Source organism: Neofelis nebulosa, chromosome 13, assembly GCF_028018385.1.
Source record: "Neofelis nebulosa isolate mNeoNeb1 chromosome 13, mNeoNeb1.pri, whole genome shotgun sequence".
In the NCBI taxonomy this organism is placed as follows: Eukaryota; Metazoa; Chordata; class Mammalia; order Carnivora; family Felidae; genus Neofelis; species Neofelis nebulosa.
Window position 1 is genome coordinate 13,943,095 of NC_080794.1, and position 22,881 is coordinate 13,965,975.

The 22,881-nt window shown below is 40.8% G+C and overlaps 1 protein-coding gene across 4 annotated transcripts in view; it reads left to right on the forward strand.

Moving 5' to 3' along the window:
* Nucleotides 1-22,881, forward strand: part of PRKG1 (protein kinase cGMP-dependent 1) — a 1,269,228-nt gene that overhangs the window by 537,965 nt on the left and 708,382 nt on the right. The gene's annotated exons all lie outside the window — the stretch shown is intronic.

The window sequence follows — 22,881 nt, forward strand, 5'->3', positions numbered from 1 at the left end:
TTCTCTTTACTTTTGCTGATACAGTGGTTTTGTGGGGGTTCTCATATTAAAGGGCTAATGCAGACAGCTGAACGAGCAGACTGTTTCTTGGATCCTGTGTTCATGGATCAATATCAGATTGTTTATGCTGTTCTTTTGGACTCCCTTGCCAAAGAAAGCTGTGATTACAATTCAGAGGTTTAAAATAAATTATAAGAAGGGAATAGGAAAAGCAATAAAGTAAATAGATAATGGTCAAATAAAATCCGTGAAGTTTGTCATTTGGTTTAAAATTCTGATATTGTATTATAATGCTTAATATTGTTTGTATTGATTACTCATGGTTTCCATTCCACATGCATAAAAAGGGGAATGAGGCTTTATTTTCAGAAAAAAGATTGCATTAAGCCTCCCCTTTTTTTTTTTGAAGAACCATTTAATCTTCAAACATCTTGCTCAGAAATGCCATTTAACTGACAGCCAGTTCCTCCATAGCTCATTTTAGCTTGTATTTTTAAATCTTTTTTTTTCTTTTTTTTTCTTTTCTTTATAAATCTACAATGTAAGGTAGTTCTTATTAACTTGTTTTCATATAACCAGCTTATGTAACCCTTCTGTTGATAATGATATCCTGCTGAAATTCCCGTGGCTTCAGCTCATTCCACACCCCCTGAGACGCTCTGGCCTCCTGACCCCTGTCAACTCAGAATCATCATTAGTAATCACAGAGTGGCTTTAGGTGACAAAGGAGACACCTTGACTTTGAAACCCTCGATGTGACAGATTCGACCGCCAGAGAGTCATGTTTCCATGTGAGCACAGAGCATTTTCCCCCGTTGGACCATTGTGGGACGTGCCCCCTAAGTCTTTCCAGGAGACGCTCTTGGAACAGACCAGGTGGAAGTGGAAAGAGAGAGGAAGAGAACGTGGGGGGTCTGTACCAGGCACCTGGTAGGGCTGCATCTGCAGGGCTCAGTGTCCTCAGGTGCCCAAGCGCTCCACGTGCGTCCGTCAGCCGTCTTATCAAGGAGATCGGTTTTCCCCTTGTTCTTCGTTGCTCTGCAATGTTTTGCTCCACGGTCACATTTTCACTTGCAGCCCCGAGGAGCCGTGGTAACTGCAGACCGCACTGAAGCGATCTGGTGGGGGAAGTGTTTCACGTTCCCATGGTTTTTCCGACTTCACGTCGTGTGGAACGGACAGGAGACAGACCGCCAGTCCTTGCTTTCTGTGTGGCCTTGAGCAAAGCCATGCAGCCATCTGGGGGCTCTGCTTGGGCTCATTTCCACATTTATATTACAAGGATGTTAGATTGCATGATTACCCATGACCTTGCAAACACTGATATTTCTGTGATTCTCCCTGTCGTGGACGACAGAATGGGACTTTGGGGAAGATTGTCTCAGTTGATGTCACACATTCGCCGTCACCTCCCCTCACCGTAGGGATGCAGCTCGTGTTAACATCTGTCGTTCTTAATCCCTGAGTCTAATACTCACTGCCATGCTGTGTGGCCTCTTCTGGGGTCTGGGTGAACCTCAGCGAAGTTGGAAAGTTGCCCTTCAGGGTTAGGTAACAGGGCTTTGAACTTGGCCCTGCCCTGCTTGCCAGCTTTCCTGGTAACGCCAAGAGATGTGGCATCCACGTTACGGTGATGAACGTGTCGCAGCGATGCCCTAACACCATCTGTGAAACAGCACAGGGCTGGGAAGCCGTGAACGCTGGAACTAGCGAGATGACCTCGGTAGGTGACACTTCTGCTTCTGCCGTTGATCAATAGAAGTCGCGTCAATGCAAATGGTCAACAGCATCTTAATCGGCACAGAGTCACCGTGCATCAACAATATGGGGAGCACGTTTGAAAACTAATGTTCGGCGGCGTGCAGGTAGCTGACTAAACTAGTTGTGGGAGGTCTCGGGGACCACGGAAGCCCCATCTGTTGCGAGAAGAACCACCTGGAAAACCCACACCCGGGCTCCAGGCTTACTTCCCAGTGCCCCAGCGCGGCGAGGACAGGAACACGCGCAAGGGTCAGGAAGGAAGCAGCTAACGCAGGGATAGGCCTGGAAATGGTCCTTGAGAGCAGCGTTGGGAGAACGAGGAAGTTTAGCCCAGACAGGAAGAGGCCGCGGGGACTAGAGAGAGAGGTCCCCACATGATCTGTACTGTAAGTCCAGGCGCCTCTTTTCCATCCATTCCCTAACCGTCTTTGTAACCATTGTTCTAGATTATGAATGGGGATGGTTTACGTACATCATGTGTTCCTCACGTCACACAACTGAAACATTCTTTATATATATATATATATATATATATATATATATATATATATTTATATTTATATTTATATTTATATTTATATATATTTATATATATTTTATATATTTATATATGTTATATATATTTATATATATTATATATATATTTATATATATTATATATATTTATAATTATTTTTGAAAGAGAGACTGTGCACACAAGCTGGAGATGGGGAGGACAGAGAATGAAGGAGAGAGAGAGAGAGAGAGAGAGAGAGAGAGAGAGAGAGAGAGAGAGAGAATATCCCAAACAGGCTTCATGCTGTCAGCACAGAGCCTGACACAAGGCTTGACCCCACAAACCATGGGATCATGACCCAACCTGAAGTCAGAGGCTTAACAGACTGAACTACTCAGCTGCCCCCAACTGAAACATTCTTTTTTTTTTTTATTTTTCTGTAATGTTTATTTATTTTTGAGACAGAGGCAGAACGTGAGCAGGGGAAGGGAAGAGAGAGAGGGAGACACAGAATCCGAAGCTGGCTCCAGGCTCTGAGCTGTCAGCACAGAGCCCAGAGCGGGGCTCAGACCCACAAACTGTGAGATCATGACCTGAGCCAAGGTCGGATGCTTCACCAACTGAGCCACCCAGGCACACCTCCCCCCAACTGAAACATTCTTAAAAATGTTAGGCATGCAGTCAACATTTTGCAAACTTCTTAAAAACAATCTTGCTTAAATTTGTATTTCCATCTTAGTGATGCTCCATTTTGATGTATTTTCTATTGGCGGATACTCATCACGTTTCCCGGACACCTTTGCCCTTGGTCTGTCTATAAATGGGTCACAATACACTGAAGTTCACCATAAAAACTCCATTGAAAGGAACATTGTATTCAATTTGCTTAAAATACAAATGCCATCCTCCTCCCCTTCGCAAATGAGCTGCTTTGGTGGATAAAGATCAAATCCAACAGTTTTCTGGAAACCAAACCCCACCTGCATTTTAATTGATTTTCTTTTATTCTCGTTGTTACAGTTAGGCAGTGGGTTATAGTATCATGGACTGTTGTTAGTATGTGTATGAATGTGTCCCCGTGGGAACTGGTGAGTGATTAACAGTTGTGTGAGAAGTGCTTCACAGCTCTGTTCATACCGAACCCTTTTCCTATAGAGGGGGTCTTCCTTGGTGAATGTCCTTTCCTGGAATGCCCTCAATCAGAACATACAGAGGAGTTCTGGATATTAGCGCAGTTACAATAACAAGTAAGTTTAAACAAAAGCACAAGAGCAAAATAATTCGAGTCCTTTTGTTACATTGTTGCGAAAATGAAAACCTGTGTAACAAGTTCTTTCATAGGAGGTTATATTAAATTGTGATTAGGTTTATCATTTTCCCAGTGCATGTTCAAATGTTTCTTTACAGCTAGATTTTACAATATTCTTAACATGTCACAGATGCATACCACATGATCCACAAGAAGTCAATGAATGGTTGTAAGAAAAAGTGACGTGACTTTATACTGGTATTTAACCTCCCAAATCAACACGAGATTTCACCGTCCCTTTCCTTTATATGAAACAGAGGTTTTGTTTTTTGGTTTTGTTTTGTGTCAGTTTTAAATTAGCACGGCAGTCAGCCTTGGCTTCATGTGTCTCATTTACCTTAATAGAAATGGCATAATGACACGTCTGTATGCTCAGAAACTCAATGGTTAAAGTATTCTTTTCTGTGCTCTCTGATTTACAGCCATATATATATATTTTTTCCTTTAGACCTTCACCGGTATATTTCACAACTGCTATTTGAGAAGTAATTCTGCCAAATTAGTTGTGTGTTTATTTTATTTTACTTTATTATTTTTTAATTTGTTTTTTAATAAAATTAATATTTACTCTTGAGAGAGAGACAGACAGACGGAGCATGAGCAGGGGAGGGGCAGAGAGAGAGAGAGAGGGAGACACAGAATCCGAAGCAGGCTCCAGGCTCCGAGCTGTCACCACAGAGCCCAAAGTGGGACTTGAACCCATGAACCACGAGATCATTACCTGAGCCGAAGTCAGAAGCTTACCTGACTGAGCCACCCAGGTGCCCCTGTGTGTTTATTTTAAAATATAATTTATTCATATGCTGTGCCTTCAAGACATAGTAATTGACTCCAGTGGTATAAATTCCATGAAAATGTAGAAATTAGTATAAACATTTGTATATGTGTGTATGCTATGCTCATAAGCACGCCAAATAGCATTTCTTTAATCTGTTTTCTGAGCGACTGAGCAGTCTTTATGGAAGGCAGCTCCAAAATAGACGAGCAGCTACTGAAACATTCTTTTTCAGTTTGAATGATATTTAACAACTAAACTGATTCATATTAATTTTTGCTATAGTGTACCCTCTTCTGTGCCTAGTCCTTTTAATTCTGGATGTTACATGGGCTCAAAGCTTGCTTAAAGTATGAAAATAGAATTGGTCATCGCTGAAATTAGGATGACCCCATGTATGCTACATATGCTTTATGTTGGAATAACTAAAACCGATGTTCTTTAAGCTCAGTTTATCTCCCCTTTAAAAACTTGGATGGCTTTGTGGCTCCTGGGTGGCTCAGTCGGTTGAGCATCCGACTTCTACTCAGGTCATGGTCTCACAATTCGTGAGTTCAAGCCCCACGTCAGGCTTTCTGCTGTCATCCTGGAGCCTTCCTGAGGTCTTTAGTCCCCCCTGTCTCTCTGCCCCTCTACGCTCATTCTTTCTCTCTTTCAAAATAAATAAACTTAAAAAAAAATTTACGATGGCTTTCTAGGCCCTTTGTACTCCCTAAACCTGTAAGGTTTTCTGTGTACAGAGAATACATTTTATATGCTAAACTTATACTTTGGGTGTTTGAACAGAAATCTCATGTTATTTGTCAAAAGTTTTGCCTCTACTCTCCAACACAAAACTTCTCTTAGGGCAACAATAGCTGCCTGGGTATCCCCCCCGCCCCGCCCCCCGCACTCACACGCACAGTTAGGCTTTGGGCATTTAAAAATGCCTTTCCCACACACTCTACCTACAGATGTAGTCATAATTCAAGACGAGCTCAAGTCCTATGTGGGTACAAATGATCGTGGTTAATATCGTCGCTTACTTCAGTTATGGAGATCTCGTCTCTACCAGCAGGGCCCCCTGAGGACAACATTGCTCATCCCAGACCAGTTTTATATTCATCCCAGATTGTATACGTGGGCGTAGAATAAGTGATTCCTGTGAGTTTGGGAGGCTTTAAGCTTGCCAGCGTGCAGCCTGATCAGAGCAGGGCAACGGAGCATATGAAAATGTTCATGAGTACACGCGCATTTCCGCATGGATCAGAATGTTCAATGTACCATGAAAGATGTCAGCCAAAACAACCAGGTTAATGCGTTCACTTAATAGATTTTAAATAGGAGCTCAAACTCTTAGGTTGGACCATAGAAAGTTGCAAATTTTATAGTTCAGATATGGTTGAACATCAGCAAACTCACTCGGTTCAAGGCTTATTGATACAGTAGTAAATAATAAAGGCTGCTTAGTGGAACTTAGAGTATGTATTAATTTCCCAGACCAAAAGAGGTAAATTTCTTAGGATTGGTCCTCACAGAGAAAGTAGTCTGTCTTCCCTGATCACCTGCTCTGCCTGCATTGTTTTCAGTTCCCTCCCGCCCTTCTGGAAGAGCCAGAATGAGACAGAGTGTTGCCGTAGCTGATGATTCACAGGTCTCTTCAAATTTAGGACCTTGTTTTCTCCTTTGGCCTCCTGATGATAACCTGCATGTTGCTGGCTTTTTTGAGTTAGAACAGCACAAAGAGTTTCTTTCTCCAGAAAAAGAGAGCACAAGCTAAGGAGGGGCAGAGAGAGAGAGAGAGAGAGAGAGAGAGAGCGCAAGAGACAGAATCCAAAGTAGGCTCCAGGCTCTGAGCTGGTCAGCACAGAGCCTGACGTGGGGCCTGAACCCATGAACCGTGAGATCACGACCTGAGCCAAAGTCGGATGCTTCACTAACTGAGCCACACAGGTGCCCCCGTGACTCTACCTCTGAACTGCTAAATCAGAAAGCATCGTTAAACAGTACGAGTTGGACATATTTATTTCTGGGTTTTCAATCTCACATATGTCTACATGAAAAATCACCTTCTACATTAATTGTAGTCGATTTATACAAAAATTGGCAAATTGCTATCACAATTTTTATTCCTTATAAGAGCCCTGTGAGGTAGATTGAGGTACTGTTCCTCTGTTCAGCTTTACAGAGAAGAAAACAAGGTAAGATAAGGATTTGGAGGATTTTACTCCAGGTTCATTAAGGGGCCCACAGGAAGCTAGGACCAAACTCTAAGCCCTAATCCACTGCTCATTTGACTACACTAAGAAGGATTTTGGCACATCACAAACTAGAAAACTCGCATGCTACCAAGTCCTACGTTTAAAAGTCTTAAATCCTGTCTCATTAGAAATCACTAGTAAATGGGTTAATAATGAGTGGCTGTTCTTACTCGTATCTTTTATTTTCTCTTGTGGCTTAGTGTTTTACGTAAGTTCCGGGTATCTGCTGTATGTCTGAGATCATCAGTCGATACCTTTATGTTGTGTTACTACACAGTAAACCATCTCAAAAGCAGTTTGGCGTCCCATTTTACATTTATTGAGGTATCTGAGTCACCGACTTCAGTTTGTGTTTCAGCATGCTGGCCCGAGATTGATCTGAACACCTTTGGGAAACTCCGTGTTCAGTTTCAGACAAACCTCTAGAGGCTCAGCCCTTTGATTTACGTGAAACTACACGAGTGTGTTGGCTTAGCAGAATCTTGTATACATCTTGTTTTTGTGTAAAAATCCAGAATAACAGCTTTCCAAAGTACTTTTTTTTTTTAATTTTACCTGATAGAAAGCTTCCTGATAAAAATTTTATTTCACGAAGCAGGTAGTGTCATCCCAAGAAGATGTTAAGAGACATGTTATAGACCGTTTGTTGATTGACTTCAGTCAAGAATGATCGCAATGCATGTGGTTCTTTTCATGCCTCCGGCTTTGGGAGACCAAATTTTCTTTCTTTTTTTTAAAATATATGTTTATTTTGGGGCGCCTGGGTGGCGCAGTCGGTTAAGCGTCCGACTTCAGCCAGGTCACGATCTCACGGTCCGTGAGTTCGAGCCCCGCGTCAGGCTCTGGGCTGATGGCTCAGAGCCTGGAGCCTGTTTCCGTTCTGTGTCTCCCTCTCTCTCTGTCCCTCCCCCGTTCATGCTCTGTCTCTCTCTGTTCCAAAAATAAATAAAAAGTTGAAAAAAAAAAATTAAAAAAAAAAAAAAATAAATAAAATATATGTTTATTTTAGAGAGAGAGAACGACAGCGCACGAGTTGGGGAGGGGCAGAGAGAGAGAATCTGAACAGGCTCCAGGCTCCGAGCTGTCAGTACAGAGCCTGATGAGGGGCTCAAACTCATGAACCGTGAGATCATGACCTGAGCCGCAGTCAGATGCTCAACCAACTGAGCCACCCAGGCGCCCCTAGGACACCAATTTTTTTTCTTTCCTTTTTTTAATTTATTTTTTTAATGTTTGTTTATTTTTGAGAGATAGAGAAAGAACACGAGTGGGGAAGGGGAAGAGAGAGAGGGAGACACGGAATCTGAAGCAGGCTCCAGGCTCCAAATTGTCAGCACAGAGCCCAGAGCGGGGCTCAGACCCACAGACTGTGAGATCATGACCTGAGCCAGTGTTGGACACTTAACCAACTGAGCCACCCAGGCACCCCTGGGACACCAAATTTTCTTCAGTAGAACATCATTTGTATGCTTATCATCCTTGTCTAAACTAACATGCAACATTAACTCAACTTCCTGTATCTATCGTGACTCTTCCTGCTTTACGCTAATAACTGAGCTACTATTGTTACGGATTTATTATTTACTCACTTTTCTGACTTTTAAAGCTTTCTTGCACTTTAAGGGGAAAACATACCACATTGCACTGTCTTCACACTAGACAGCTCTTTCAAAGATCAGATTTTCTTCTTAAAGATGCTATACTCTCCTTCTCATATTTTCTTGTGACCTAGTTAAGCTGTCCTTGTTTGCCTGGAGGGGTCATTAACTTGTGGCTTCCCCTGTTTGAATGATGAATTTAGGGGGATAAGGCTGAGGTTATGAAGTTTATGTCAAGTGGGCTTCTTGACATTTTCAGAGCAAATGCCACGTTTTTCTGCCTTCCGATAGGTCTCCCTGTCCAAGACCGGGAGCATCTTCATAAATGAGGGGTTGGGATGGAGAAAAGATGTACCTGCAAGGAAGGTTTGGGTTTTGTCATCCTTGTTGTCCAGACACCTCACTAATTTATTTCCAAGTCACAATATGGAGTTGTCAGACTTTCCCTGAAGTCTTCCAAACTGAGACCGTGCTGTACCAAACACAATGGAATTGGTGTCACCTTCAGTGACACCTGCCCCTTCCCTACGTGTCACCTAACGAACACAAATCCTGTGAGCACCTGTTAAGACTAGGTCTCTGTTAGGAACTGTGGGAACGTACAGCTTATCAGATGCAATTGTGATCTTCTTGAATTTTAACGTGGGAAAGTATGAGGTTTCCTTAATCTCGGATCATTTCAACATTCCTGTCATGTCTCAGCTGTAGTTAGAAAGAAATCTTCCTGTATAGATTAGTTTGGGGGAGGGGAGGTCACCCTATTAGGGATGTCATTTTCAAAGCAAGATTTGCACTAATGTTATGCTTTGTCTTTTCTTTGGCTATTTTCTTTATTTAAATTTATTTCCATATGAAAGCTGTATTAAAACTTGTTTTAATTTGTACAAATGTCAAAAGGAGATCATTCTGAGACATGTGTACCCTACGTGGCATGGCCATGCTGTTCATGGGACTTATTCATCTTCTTTACTTGCCCAAATGCCCAGGAGTAAACCTTTAGTGGATGTAGAATCCCAATCTCAACATTGCCATTCTTCAAGGTTGCTTCTATTTTAATATAAACAACATTAATTTTGCATGGTTAGATGGATTTTCATCAAATTGGTAAGGTGTGTTTGTAGTGGTCTTACTCAAAGGTAGGTTCCGTGGCTTAAGCAAAATTCACTTTCTGGGATCCTAGGTAGAATCTTAGGAACAATCGCTTAACATCTACTTTGGAGTCCCATTCCTGGACAAATGAAAATAAGACAATGGAATGGCCAGTTAGAAAAGATGGACTCGGATACAACCAAATAAGATTCTCATTTGAAGAACACTTGTGTCCACAGGTCTGAGCCATTCTCCTCCAAAGCAATTAGAGCATATGCATCATGGGAATCTTTGTAAGTGGTGATAGAGATCTACTACATATATCCGTGGGCAAACTATGGTTTCAAACATGAGCCCCAAATTGATCATGAACCCCAAAGAATTTAACACTGAAAATGTGAACACAAATATAATGCTTTCTATCGGGGTCAACTAATGAGTCTATAGGAAGGCTTTTAAAACTCTTATTTTTTGGGGCGCCTGGGTGGCGCAGTCGGTTAAGCGTCTGACTTCAGCCAGGTCACGATCTCGCGGTCCGTGAGTTCGAGCCCCGCGTCAGGCTCTGGGCTGATGGCTCGGAGCCTGGAGCCTGTTTCCGATTCTGTGTCTCCCTCTTTCTCTGCCCCTCCCCCATTCATGCTCTGTCTCTCTCTGTCCCAAAAATAAATAAAAAAACGTTGAAAAAAAAAATTAAAAAAAAAAAAAAACAAAACTCTTATTTTTTATTTAAAGCTTTTATTAAATTTGTATGTATGTATGTATGTATGTATGTATGCGAGAGAGAACGAACAGGGAGGGGCAGAGAGAGAGGGGTTTTAGAACATCCGAAGCAGGTTCTGTGCTGACAGCAGAAAGCTCGATGTGGGGCTCGAACTCAAGAACCGTGAGATCATGGTCTGAGCTGAAGTCAGACGCTCAACCGACTGAGCCGCCCAGGGGCTCCGAAACCTTTACTGATGAAGAAATGTTCAAATTCAGGCATATGAAAAATAGTGTCATGATTTATAATTATACATTTTAACAAGTGCTCTTAGATACCAATAAATCCCTATTACGATCCCTTCATTTAAAAACGTTTGCGTTTCCCAGTGACCATCCCTTTTGCTGTCACTATTAATAATTAATGACAAGGCTGATACCACATAATGCTTAGCTTGCAACTGATACATATTTCACATTGACAACTCCATATGTCATGCTCCAAGGATTGTTTTTACGGACTTCAAATACATGGGCCTTACTTGTGATTAATGCACAAAGATTCTTTGTAAATTTATTTTAGTAATCTTATTAAAATTATAGAAAACTATTAAAACTCAAAGTTGATTTTTGCTGTCTACTAAAACTTTTCATTGAGGATCATTAATGATTGTCTTGAGTTAGCAAAGTAACACAACTGCTATAGAAAGATAACATAATATTCAGAATTTTTTCATGAACAGTTTGTAAGTAAGAGGATGAAGCTTTTAGCTCGGTTGAAAAATTTTACACATCTGTATGCCTTAGTTATTGGACAGAGAAGAATTTTTCCATTTGCTATAGCAGATAAATATTCACTATATGCTTTATGACACAGGGACTCAAAGTTGAGATATATTAGAGACTGGGAGAGGGTGCCATTGGTACATGCAATCTATTTATAATCTTTACTTAGAGCCTCTCCTGTCATTAAAAAAGTAATACATGAGTGAGGTTCTTTCAACTATATCATGGATACCTTTTCATATTTCATAATGAAAGATTCTAAAATGCTATCTAAAGCACTTTCCTATGGAGATGAACCACAGTAAAACCTTACTCATGTTTCAAGATTATGCCTTGGCTTCAGCTTTTAAATTAGTCATTGTATATTTTATTCTTCCCTTGACAATGATTTGAGGGCCAATTTTCTCTTTATTAACAAGGATGAGATAATAAATTTGTGAATGAGCTAATCCTTCTTAGTACTTGGCCAGATGTCATTTTTCCCATCTTACACTGACTTTAGAAATAGTTTATTTCATATATGGATAAATAAACACTCTAAAAGCCCAGTGATTCTTTAAAAAGAAGAAAATACTGCCAGTTATATCTCAGATGATGATTATGCTAAGTATCTATTACGTAAACACTCTAGGGGAATCCTTAATCGTTCTGAATAGCCTTCCTAGGGTCCAGCAACATGTTTGCTTGGATTGAAAAAAAAAATCATAAAGAAAATAATCTTTCAAATGTCTATTTTAGAGGCACCTGTGTGGCTCAGTCAGTTGAGCATCCAAGTGTTGATTTCAGCTCAGGTCACGATCCCACGATCTTGAGATGGAGCCCATGCTCAGCACAGAGCCTACTCAAGATTCTCTCTCCTCCTCCCTCTGCCCCTTCACTGTGCATGCTCTCTCTCTCTCTCTCTCTCTCTCTCTCTCTCTCTCTCTAAAAGAAGAAAGAAAATTTCTATTTTATTTTTATTTTGTACTCATTTAGTAAGTGAATGGAATACCAAAGCCTTGAACTCGATACTAATGGGAGATACACCTTCATTTTGGTGATGGTGGTAGTGTTTGTTCCAACACACCGTACCTGGGCATACAGGCAGACTCTTCCAGCTCTAGACCATAATTCTTAATGTCACGGGGAATAACTAGACCATAATTCTTAACGTCATTTGATGTAGGTCTCCGTAGGTGCACATACTACATTCACAAAAACAAATGTGTTTCTTATTTAAGAAAATTGCCTTAAAATTTAAGAGATTGCTTTATCTAATCACATCAACCCTTTCCTACATCCTGTGACCACACTCCCTTAGCTCGTAAGAAACCATATAGACTGCCAATTGATTTTCACTCAAATTAGGTCACCAATAAAAAACTGGGATGAAGTGTTTCATGTGATCTGAAATCACATGTCTTTCCTCTGATTTGAAAAACTTTGGCTTTGTGGAAATCTCATCCGTTACTGACCGTGAAGCTTCTTCTCCAGTATTTTTACTGGTAGAAATCTATTATCAGTGAGGCTCAGTATTGTCAGGTGGACTTTAGACACTAGAAAACACAATTTAGCTGCATCTAAGGTGATTTCACATTCTCTTAGTCTACATCATTGAAAGGGATTGCGTAGCTGAAATCAACATGTTATGAACCTAAATAGCATAAGGAGGAGAGTAAAGATGTGCTTGGCTACATTTTTTAAATTTCACCCCACTTTTTTCTGTAAAGGCACATTTTAACTAAAATGACACCAGATTATTTAGTGCCTAATTGCATAAACTCTGCTTAATGTTGATCATTTTGTTGAACCACTTTTGACCTTTAAAGTCTTTTTGCTGAGCTTTTATTTGTTCTATTCGGGGATTTCACTTAATTGTTTAGGAACCACAAGAAGGAGAAGGAACAGCGGGTGATAAAAGCTGTGACTTTACAGACAAAACCTCATCTTAAGTCTTCTGCTTGTGCCACAAAGCAGCCCAACACTTTCTGGAGTCAGTTGTTTAATGTTTTGTCTGACGGTGGAAAGTAAAAGAGGGTTTCCATGCTTCAGTGCGCCATCAAAATCAAGAAGCTGAATTGGGGCGGGGGGACCCCTGGTTAGAATTGAAGAGTTGAAGGTCTTAAATAATCAACTATACTCTTAAAAGAGCGAGTATCATCAGCAGATCAATGAGTATCATTGATCACCTAGATTCCTGTATTGGCCTCTTAAAAATGGATTCCTTGCTTCAAATCCTGCCTCACCTCATTCCTCCTCAACAGGCAACCAAAGTGATCTTGGAAAATGTGAATGTAACTATGCCACTCTGTTCTCAAAATTCTCACTTGGTTCCTTAGGGCTTCTAGGGAAAATTGAAAAGTGCTTGTTTCTGAACCGAAGGTCCTTCGTCCTGAGTCTACAGCGGTGTCTTCTGTACCCCTCACCCACCCTGCTCCTGATCGCAGGCTGGTTCGCCCTTCCCCGAAGGCATGCTCCCCCTTGCTGTGGCCCCTAGACGCATCATTTTCCCTTTCCAAAAACCTTCTTCTCTGCTCTCTGCTTGGTTACCTCTCAATCATTTATTCATTCGATCATCTTTCAAGATTTGCCTATGCGCCGTCTCTTCTAGAAAGCCATCTGGGAGATGCCATCTTGATCCTGCTTCCGTGACCCAATGGCGCCTGTATATTCTTCGCATAGTTCTGTAATCATTGGCCGACTTGTGTCTCCCTCCATTGGACTAAGTGTGTTGCAAGCAAAAAGGGTGTTCTATTCACGACTGCGTTCCAGGTGCCCAGGACTGTCCCGGGGTCAAATACGGTGGATTGTCAAGGAATCTTGGTCGAATCCAGGAATGATCAGGGGTTCTGTGTTCAAACAAGGCCCTGGCAGTAACTTGCCATGTGGCCTTCATTGCACTCTTTAAATACCTGCCTCCTGTGGGCTGTTCTGTTAAGGGCTATATAAAAGTACCTTGAACTGTTAAAAAAAAGAAACAAGATCCAAAGATGAGGTGATCGTATTGGTACATTTATTGTTTCTGCAGCAGAGATATTCGTTTAGGTGTTTATGATTGTGTGAGAATTGTAGGGAGAGAAAAAACTGAAGTCTCTGTCTTTTTTTGACTTCCCTAGGACTCCTGTTGGTACAGAAACACAGGGCTACTCCCTTCCCATAGGAGCGGGAACATTTTCAAATCCGAGTTCGCTGATCAAATTGATTAGCTGCCCCCTAAAATAACATCCTGAAACGGAACCCATTCCTGTTTTTGAAATGTTTTTGGTATTACTTATTTTTCGTTATTGGGTGGAGTGAAATGTTATTGTTTGGGGATGTTTATTTCACTTGGGAAACCAAACTTGAGAACACAACTAGAGACGGCCTTTATTGAGGAAGAAACGCAGAGATAAAAGCGAACAAAAAAATGGCTCTAACTGTGTTATAAAGCTGGAAGTCAAGTTACTTATATGGGAAGGCCCCAGAGACCGCCATCTCCCAGGACGTATTCCCCGAATTTTCTCTATTTCGTCATGTTTTAAGATTTGAGTGGAAATAAAAGAATCCTAATCCTGAAAGAAACACCACTAGGACATCGAGGCAGGGTAGCTGTCAAAAACGAAATCAAGTATACTGGAAAGCTCAGTGAATTAACAACCCGAATAACAAGGTTCTACTTCTTGGCTTGGCTACTTCTTGGGAGAGGAAGGGTTAATTTCACCTGCCTGGTCTCCACATTTTCAACCTTCTAATGAAAAACTTACTGTTGTCTGATAGCTCCTCGTTCTGAAATTCCCTGACTGTAAACAGTTTTAGTTTTTATATCTTCAGAAACAACTAACTACTTTCCTCACCTCAAGCAGACCTTATTCCCTTAATCAGGAAGCAAAGGAGAAAGGAAGGGAAGAAAGATCTCAATAACTCCAGCCTTGAACACATTCTAGGCTCTCTTGGCCCTTAGGGTGAAGAAGTAATTTCTAACATCAAATGTGAGTAAACCCTTTCCAACACAGATGGGTAAGTTCAGCTCATTAGTCATAAAGAGATTATCCTTCCTACCATATGAGAAGTAGATTGCTTCCTGATTAGAATAAAACAGGTTTTCAAACATCCCTATGACTTGTCCTGTGGAAGGTAAACTTCCATAAATAATTTGAAAAATAATTTCCATAAATATTTTCCAAAAATGTATTTTCCTAAAGTTTTAAAGTATTTTTTTTACACGGTGTGATACTTTTTTTAAATATGTGAAATATTTAGGGGAAACACAAAAGTAATGGCTTATCTTCAATTATATTGACCTTTGTGGAATGTTAAATCTGTTTTCTTGCCGTATCTCTAATTTATCACTTTTGACAATTTATTCTGGGCTCCTCTCTTCAGAAGCAGGTGATGTGGCACACCCATTCCCCCACCCCTCCCTGCACATAACAACGCATATGAACATGTGTGCTTGTATCCCTCGCCCCCAACACCCTCCTCCTTCTTTATTCCCTTTTCTCCTGTTTTCTTCAGCCGTTATAGCTGTCCAATCAGGACCCAAAACTCTGTAACAGTACAGATTAAGAAATGCTGCTGGCTGTGAACGGCCAAGCATAACTTCATAAGGAGCCACAAAGAGAGATTGGTCAGGAAAGATCCTTATAACGTTCCGGACGTTGATTGTAGAATTGTGGCATCAGAATGCCTGCCAAAAGTAGGTCTCATGGTCATCCTCTCTTTGCTGCCTGTTGCCTCCATAAATGTGAAGTGATCAAGCCAGAGACTGAGTCTTCAACCATTTTAGGGCAATAGAAAAATGCCTCTCAAGGGGTTCTGAGTATGGGGTTCGCGATTCTACACTCCTGAAATCCCAGTCCTGCCCCTCTACCCGTGTGTGATCTTGGGCAAGTTAGAAACACAGCCTTAGGGACTGACTTCCAGTTTTACAGTAAAAAAAATCAGTAGAGAAAATTGGATTCAGTCTGCAGTTTTTAATTTCTTACCATGCTTTCTCTTGAGCGTCTTCAAAAATATTTTTCTTTATCTTCAGTGTTGTCTGTACTGAAAGTAACATATTTCAATGTAGGCATATTGAGAAGAGCTGTTTTTTCTGAATCCCTAACTTTTGAATAAAAATTATCAAGAGGCATTCTTCACAATGCCTCGTCGCAAATTTTAAATTTTAGTGTGACATTGCTTGAATCATCTCCAGTTGTATGGGATGTTTTCAAGTTGAGAGAATAAAAAAAAAAAGGCAAGGAATTTTGTGTCATTAAGTATATAAATATTTGAAGCAATCTTTGTGGTTAGGATAAGGAGGTAATCTTGGCCAAGAAACAAGGCAAAAATTCAAATAAAGTCACGGTGTTGTATTCAAATGCAGAAGTTTTGTTATCAAGTGATGATCGCACTTGATTTTAAAACTGGATTTACTTACTCCTCTTTCCCTATGTTGCAATGGATTTACTTACTCCTATTTCCCTACGTTGCCATAGATCTTCAGTGCTCCCAGGGTGATCTCCAGAGGAGTGTCCTTGTCAGTTGACTTGTGTTTCTCATTTAGTGCCAGCAACTGTGTGTGGATGATCACGGTAATAAATCAAGTCAGCCTAAGTGTAAGAAGACCAGCGGAATAAGAGCGAATATCGGCTCAGCTGAATTAGACTTAGAAAAACCTAGGCAAAACAAAACTCATTTGTTAATACAAATGGTTTCATGATAAAATTGTTTGGTTTAAGAAGCATAAGTACTTGTTGCCGCTTGAAGAAACATTGGGAGAGATGGAAAAGAAGGGGTAAAGGAAGTCGCTGCAGTGGAGTGATACGTTTTAGACGGACCTCTGGACAAGGAGGCCGATGAGGGTTTCTGTCTTGTCTTCAGCATCAAATTTTGGACACATCAGTGAACTGGAGGTGGGAAAAGAGGGGGATGAATATACACATTGAAAGTTGGAAAGCACAGTCTGTGTTATTACTTTATCAGGGAAAATGCCTTTTGTACGCTGTAACCCACGACGATACCCACAGGGCAGAAAAGCAGGCTCCATTGATTTTTCCCTGGATCCTCGTATTCCTTACTAATGCACTCGAGGGTGTAAATAATGCATACAACAGATTGCATTAGGGGTGATTGTCTCCTTATTGCATGCATAAGTCAAAAGGCATTATTAGTGCATTAGAGGCTGAGGCTGGTTCCAGATTGCATCGTCTCTTTGCCTAATGGCTGTCACAAATGAGGAATTCAAGGACCAGAGACCAGACAAAACCATCTTCATAGCTTGTCTCGTGAATTGCCTTCCTTTGCATTGTTTTCTTTTAAAAAATGTAGTTTATGGAGCAAATGAAAGTTTTGTTTTAATGCATGACATTTTTATTAAATAGGAGAGGGAGACACAAAAAAAGGTCTTCGTAAAGGAATATGAAACTGTTCCTGTGATCCTTCTAAAATCCATGGTTCATTCTTTTTTTTTTTTTATGTAGGCAAAATAATTATGAACAAACTGATGTTACAAACCGTATAGGATTGACTCTCAGTAAAGCAGGATGGTTCTTCCCTATAATTCCATCGTAAAGATAAAACTGAAAGTGTGTCTTTCCCTTGATCACACGCTTGCTTATGATCTAACAAACGCTTCTTGTAACAAATGTTACATTTCTTCCAATAGAATCTTCACTAGGAAACACCACTTTGACTTTGTCGTACAGAGGAATGATTAATTTCATCTGAGGGCCACATTTCTGCAGCCTTTTTGTCTCCTACAGCCTTCTCTATTATGGTCAATATCTGCTTTTGGGAGCATTTTCAGTGATGAAACAAACTCAGTGCATCTTGGTGGGTAGTTAAGATTGTTCCCCTTTCCTCTGAGGGAGACCTGTTTCAAAAGCACAGAGCGCTAAGTTTTCCGTTAAGATTTATACACGGAAAATCGAAGACCTAGAAATCTGTGGCCTCTTAACAAAAGCTAATAAGCTCATTTCTTAGAATTTGTAAAGAAAGGTAAACTTCTGAATTAATAAATAGGGGTATGCTACTTCTTCTAAAAAGTTCCTTCTCAATTCTCAAAGACAAGTTAACAGACTTGCCTCTGGAAATTTAATAGTATTAGAGTTCGTTCTAATTTTTACAGTATACTTCTTTTCTCAGGATAGTTTTAGATTTACAGGAAAGTCACAAAGAAATGACAGAGCTCCCTTTAAACCCACACAGTTTGACCAGCTGTGAATTTCTTGTGTTATTATGTAAATTTGTCATAACTAATAAATCAGTATGGACACATTATTAACTGAGCTCCAGTTCTGAAGTTTTTTTTTTCTTTTTTCTGAAGTTTTTAAAAATACATTCAGGTAGGGGGTACCTGGGAGCCTCAGTGGGTTGAGTGACTGACTCTTGATTTCGGCTCAAATCATGATCCCGCGGTTCATGAGTTCAAGCCCCTCATAGGGCTCTGCCCTGACATTTCTCTAGCTCTTTCTCATTCTATCCCACCCCCTCAAAATAAATAAACAAACTTAAATATATATTATAGTGAAAAGAATTTTTTTTAAAGATTTCATTTTTAAGTAATCCCTGTAATCAATGTGGGGCTCAAACTTGTAACCCCAAGATCAAGAGTCGCACCCTCTACTGACTGAGCCAGCCAGGTGCCCCCAAAATAATTTATATAGAGCAAGTTTTAAAATACCGACCAGTTAGAAAACATATGCAGCAAGAGTAGCATCCCATATCAATTCATAAGAAATGGTCTTGGAATCAGTGCAGGTCTCTACATAGCGGTATACAACAGACAAACAGCGTTTTTGGTGGTCGTCTATTACACTCGATTTCACTACTACATTGACTTAGACTTTAAAGAATCACTTCTGCAATAAATTCCATAAAGAAACATTGTGTGTTTTGAAAGCCCTGAACAGAAAGACACTTTCCCATTTGACTTCTGAAAAAAAAAAAAAAAATGAAACATTCTGTCCCGGGGTCAGTCATCTCCCTAGTAACAGCCCTTTTCTGAGGACCTACTGTATGTGCGATGTTTTGCAAGGTCCTTGACAGACATTGTCTTTGATCCTGTGAACAACCCCACAAAGCTGATGGCGTGGTCCGCATCTTTTAGATGTGGAAATTGAAACTGCAAATTAGCAGTGAGCGAGAGATAGAGATTTTTTAAAAAAGAAAAATCTAGGGATGGTAATCTGAGGCACAGATTGTAAAGGGCCATCTCAAATTTGTAACTGTTAGGGGATTTAGTATTGAAATCCTAATCCTGATTAGAATGGAGTGTCCAGTCATTTTTTCATTATGTAAATAAAGGAGATTGGTCAAAACTGCCATTTAAACAAAAATGGGTTCTTTTAAAAATAGCATCCCTGGGAGGTTTATATAAGGAAGTGATATGGACTCAATTTAATAGCAAAAGCTACTACAGAGTGTGAAAATATCCATTGAATTTATGTCACAGGCTTTCATCTTTTATAAGATGTTTTTGGTGGTTGTTTACAATAAGACCGAGAGATGAAAATTCAATCAAACTGAGTGGTCCATATTATGCTGGCATAGCTATGAGTTACCATTAGCCAACGTTTCTAAGTAAGGAATAGTGGAAATTTTCCTTTTTGGTTAGTAATTTATACGTGTGTGTGTGTGTGTGTGTGTGTGTGTGTGTGTGTGTGTGTGTGTGTCTTTGTTGTATGAGATAGGGTGTTAGGATGTTTGATGGTCTTCTATACTCCTGACCCTGAATTTCTTTCTTGATTAAGGACTGACAAGATAAATACATCAGAGGGGATCATCTGGAAATGTATGCGCTCTCTTTGATTACTGTAACCTCTCTGTCTGATTGTCCTAGCTGGAGTCCCCTGACTATTGCCTGTTGCCTATTTAGAAGTGTGGAGAATGATCCAGGTTTATCAAGGTTATTTTCAAAAGTAAGCATCGTAACTTTGAAAAACATCTTCAGAGAACCTGTTTGTTCCTGCACTGTGTATTGGGTAAAACCTCCACGTGTTAAGTCGAAAAATATGCAAGGGTTGATTCTAAATGAGGGTTTCTCGGGTGTGCAGTTGCTTTGGACTCAGAATGTCTTCTTCTAAATCACCAGATACATAGCTTCAGATTTCCTAATTGGTCCTGAAGAAACACAGTGACGTTGAAGTTTGGTACAGTGCAGCTCTACCAGTAACCAGTGTCTTTGTCTACTGATGGTACTCCCTCTATCCCCAAAGTTGGAAAAGCACATGTATAGTAGCAATGAATATTTTTGGTGCCAGAAGGAGAAGTGATCATTTTCCAGACGTCTTTATCTTCTTCCAAATAACCTTTGAAGAATGTGGATGTTTCTCAAGAGAATCCCTTGAAATACCAACATCAGCCCACTGGGTTGACTTCTGCAAAGGTAGTATACATGAGGGACACCCAGGAATAACTTCATGTACTGAAGATACAAGAATGAAAAAACTAGAAGACAAGAGCAGAAACAAAAACCTTGTCTCGCTCGCTCGCGGTAAAGTTTAGCCGGCAAGACAAGGAAATTCTACTTGGCGTTAGGTAGGGGAAATGGCGTAGGAAGAAAATACGGGGTCTGGAGTTTGGGGGTGGGGTTAACATTAGAGTTCTCAGTGAAGTCGGAGGCCTCATGAAGAGGGACAGTTGCATAGAAGTTTCAAGGAGGCAAGGGGGCAGGTCACACATGTATAGAGCACAAGAACATCCAGGTGTGAGTAAGCACGTGCAAAGGCCCTGAGGCAACATGGACAGAGGCTCTGAGAATGGGGCATTTGGTGGTTTAAGACATGACATATAACCTTGAACACAGAAGGAACATAAAATGTATTTGATGAAATCAAAAATATCAGGCTTCCAGATGTCAAAAGTATTTACCTGTACGTTTTAATTGAATTCAGTGATTTTATTTGCCCTCTTCCCCCCGGTAAAATGCTTGAATTTGACATGAATGTTAAACCACGGTTCACCTAATGAAAATAGACTACATATGCTTAATATGTAGGGTTCCATGTCTCTTCAAGCCTTACGTTTTCCTTAGTTCTTCACACCTATGCTTTAAAACGTTGGAACGTTCTCTAATAATTAGTTGTGAATTGCTTTCGCTAGGAGTGTAATTGGTTGTGAAATTGCACTTTTTTTTTTTTTAATTTTCTTTATGCTTCACGGAGAAAAGCATTCACTGTTTCCTCTCTATTTTTTCCATGTTGAATAGTTTGACCCAAAAGAAAATCCCCAGAACATTACGCACCAAAGTTCCTTTGTTCCGTTGACACTCCCTCGTAAGAGTTCAGTGGGTAAATAATACTTGGAGGCAAAATCTTGTTGCAAAATAACCAATGATCATGGAAACACCAAGCAAAATGGATACCGAATTCTTTCAAATAATATTTTTTTAATTAAAAATGTTTTAGGTGTATTTATTTATTTTGAGAGAGACAGAGACAGCACGAGTGGGGGAAGGGCAGAGAGGGAGGGAGATGGAGAATCCCAAGCAGGCTCCCCACTCAGGGCAGAGCCGGATGCAGGGCTCAAACTCCAGAAACTGTGAGATCACAACCTGAACCGAAACCGAGAGTTGGACACTTAACCGACTGAGCCACCCAGGTGCCCCTCAAATGATAATCTAATGCTGCTCTTTCAAATTAGGATACATCTTTTTTATGAATCTGAAATTCTACAGGATTCTTTCCCTAAAGGTCTTTGTCTCAAGGCTGGTCCTGCTACACAGATAAGCTGCCTTTGCACGGTCCTCTCGTGCCGGTGCGGGAGCTCTGTGCGTGGAGACCCCCTTTCTGGGTGGGTATGGGGACAGGGTACAGCCTGGCCCTTGCTTGTCATATTGCAGCATCGAGAGAACCAGAGACAGTTGTTTGTGGATATAATGGGGACAAATCACACACCTAATGGACAGTCAGTTCTGAAAGTGCCTGAGTACCTCCCTACTCATTTCATCATCTACACCGATTGGCCTTGGATTTGGAAGCCTGAAGGTGAATTATTCTGCTGGGTTCAGATGAGTGCAATTAGCCAGCACTTTAAGCATTTAAGTGGATGTGAACTTGGACTAGAGAATACCCAACGTGTAAACTAATTGTAGTCATTTTATCTAGCAGGTTCTAAAATTATCCTCGATAATGGAAACACTTGTTCCTCCAAATTTTGATGAAATAGCCACCATTCAAGCTACAGGAGGACAAACCTCTTAGAACATCTGGTTAAACGCTAAGACGTTTCATTTTGTTTGATGCAAAATTCATCAGCTATAAAGGTAGAGTACGTGGATTGGAATGTCAGCTCCAGCGTATAGTCAATGCTCCTTTTAGGAAATGTCCCCTCTCTGGAAGGTGATGTCCAGGTGAGGTTGGCAATGTCTCCATGTTCTTGCAAACTGGGCACTCTACTTGTTATATATCCAGCCCTGGGAGACGTAAAAAAAAAAAAAAAAAGGTCACCTTGTAAAGATAAGGCTTATCAAGAAAGAGTTTGCAGAAACAATACTTTGGTGCTGAGAGTAGAAAATGCACTGTGGAGGCCCAAAGAGGGAGAGCTTATGGCAGACTGACAGTTCCTGGAAATTGCTCTCTCTGGAGGTGAGGCTTGGGCCATGGAACGTCAAAGACAGGACAAACAGAGAGCCAGTCTGGTCCAGCTTCTCGCGGGATAGACAGAGATTGCGTAGACCCACACAGCCGCGAATTAATGGGCCCAGCCACCGCTAAGATCTCCTGAGCTCCAGCTGTTCCTTCCTCTTTAATTTACTCCATCACAGGTTCACTGGGTAAACATTTCCAGTGTGTGTTGTGTTCTAGGCACCGCCCTGGATCTTGGGAACCAGGAGGTGGGCGGAATTGACACAAGCCATTGATCTCATGTAACTAACATTTCAGGTGGTGATATACACAGTAAGTTCAGACTCTTAAAAATGTTTTTTCTTGGTGGCGACAGAGTGATGGGATTGGGATGGGCGGGGACGATAGGGAGGGGCTGTCTGGAGAGTTGTCATTTGTACAGATACTTTTTTTTTGAGAGAGAGAAACAGGTGATCTGCTATGTATGTATTGATTCACTTATTTATTTGGTGGTGACAGAGAACACGAGACAGGAGAGGGACAGAGAGAAGGAGAGAGAGAATCCCAAGCAGGCTCTGCACTGTCAGCACAGAACCCGACCTGGGGCTTGATTTCATGAACCGT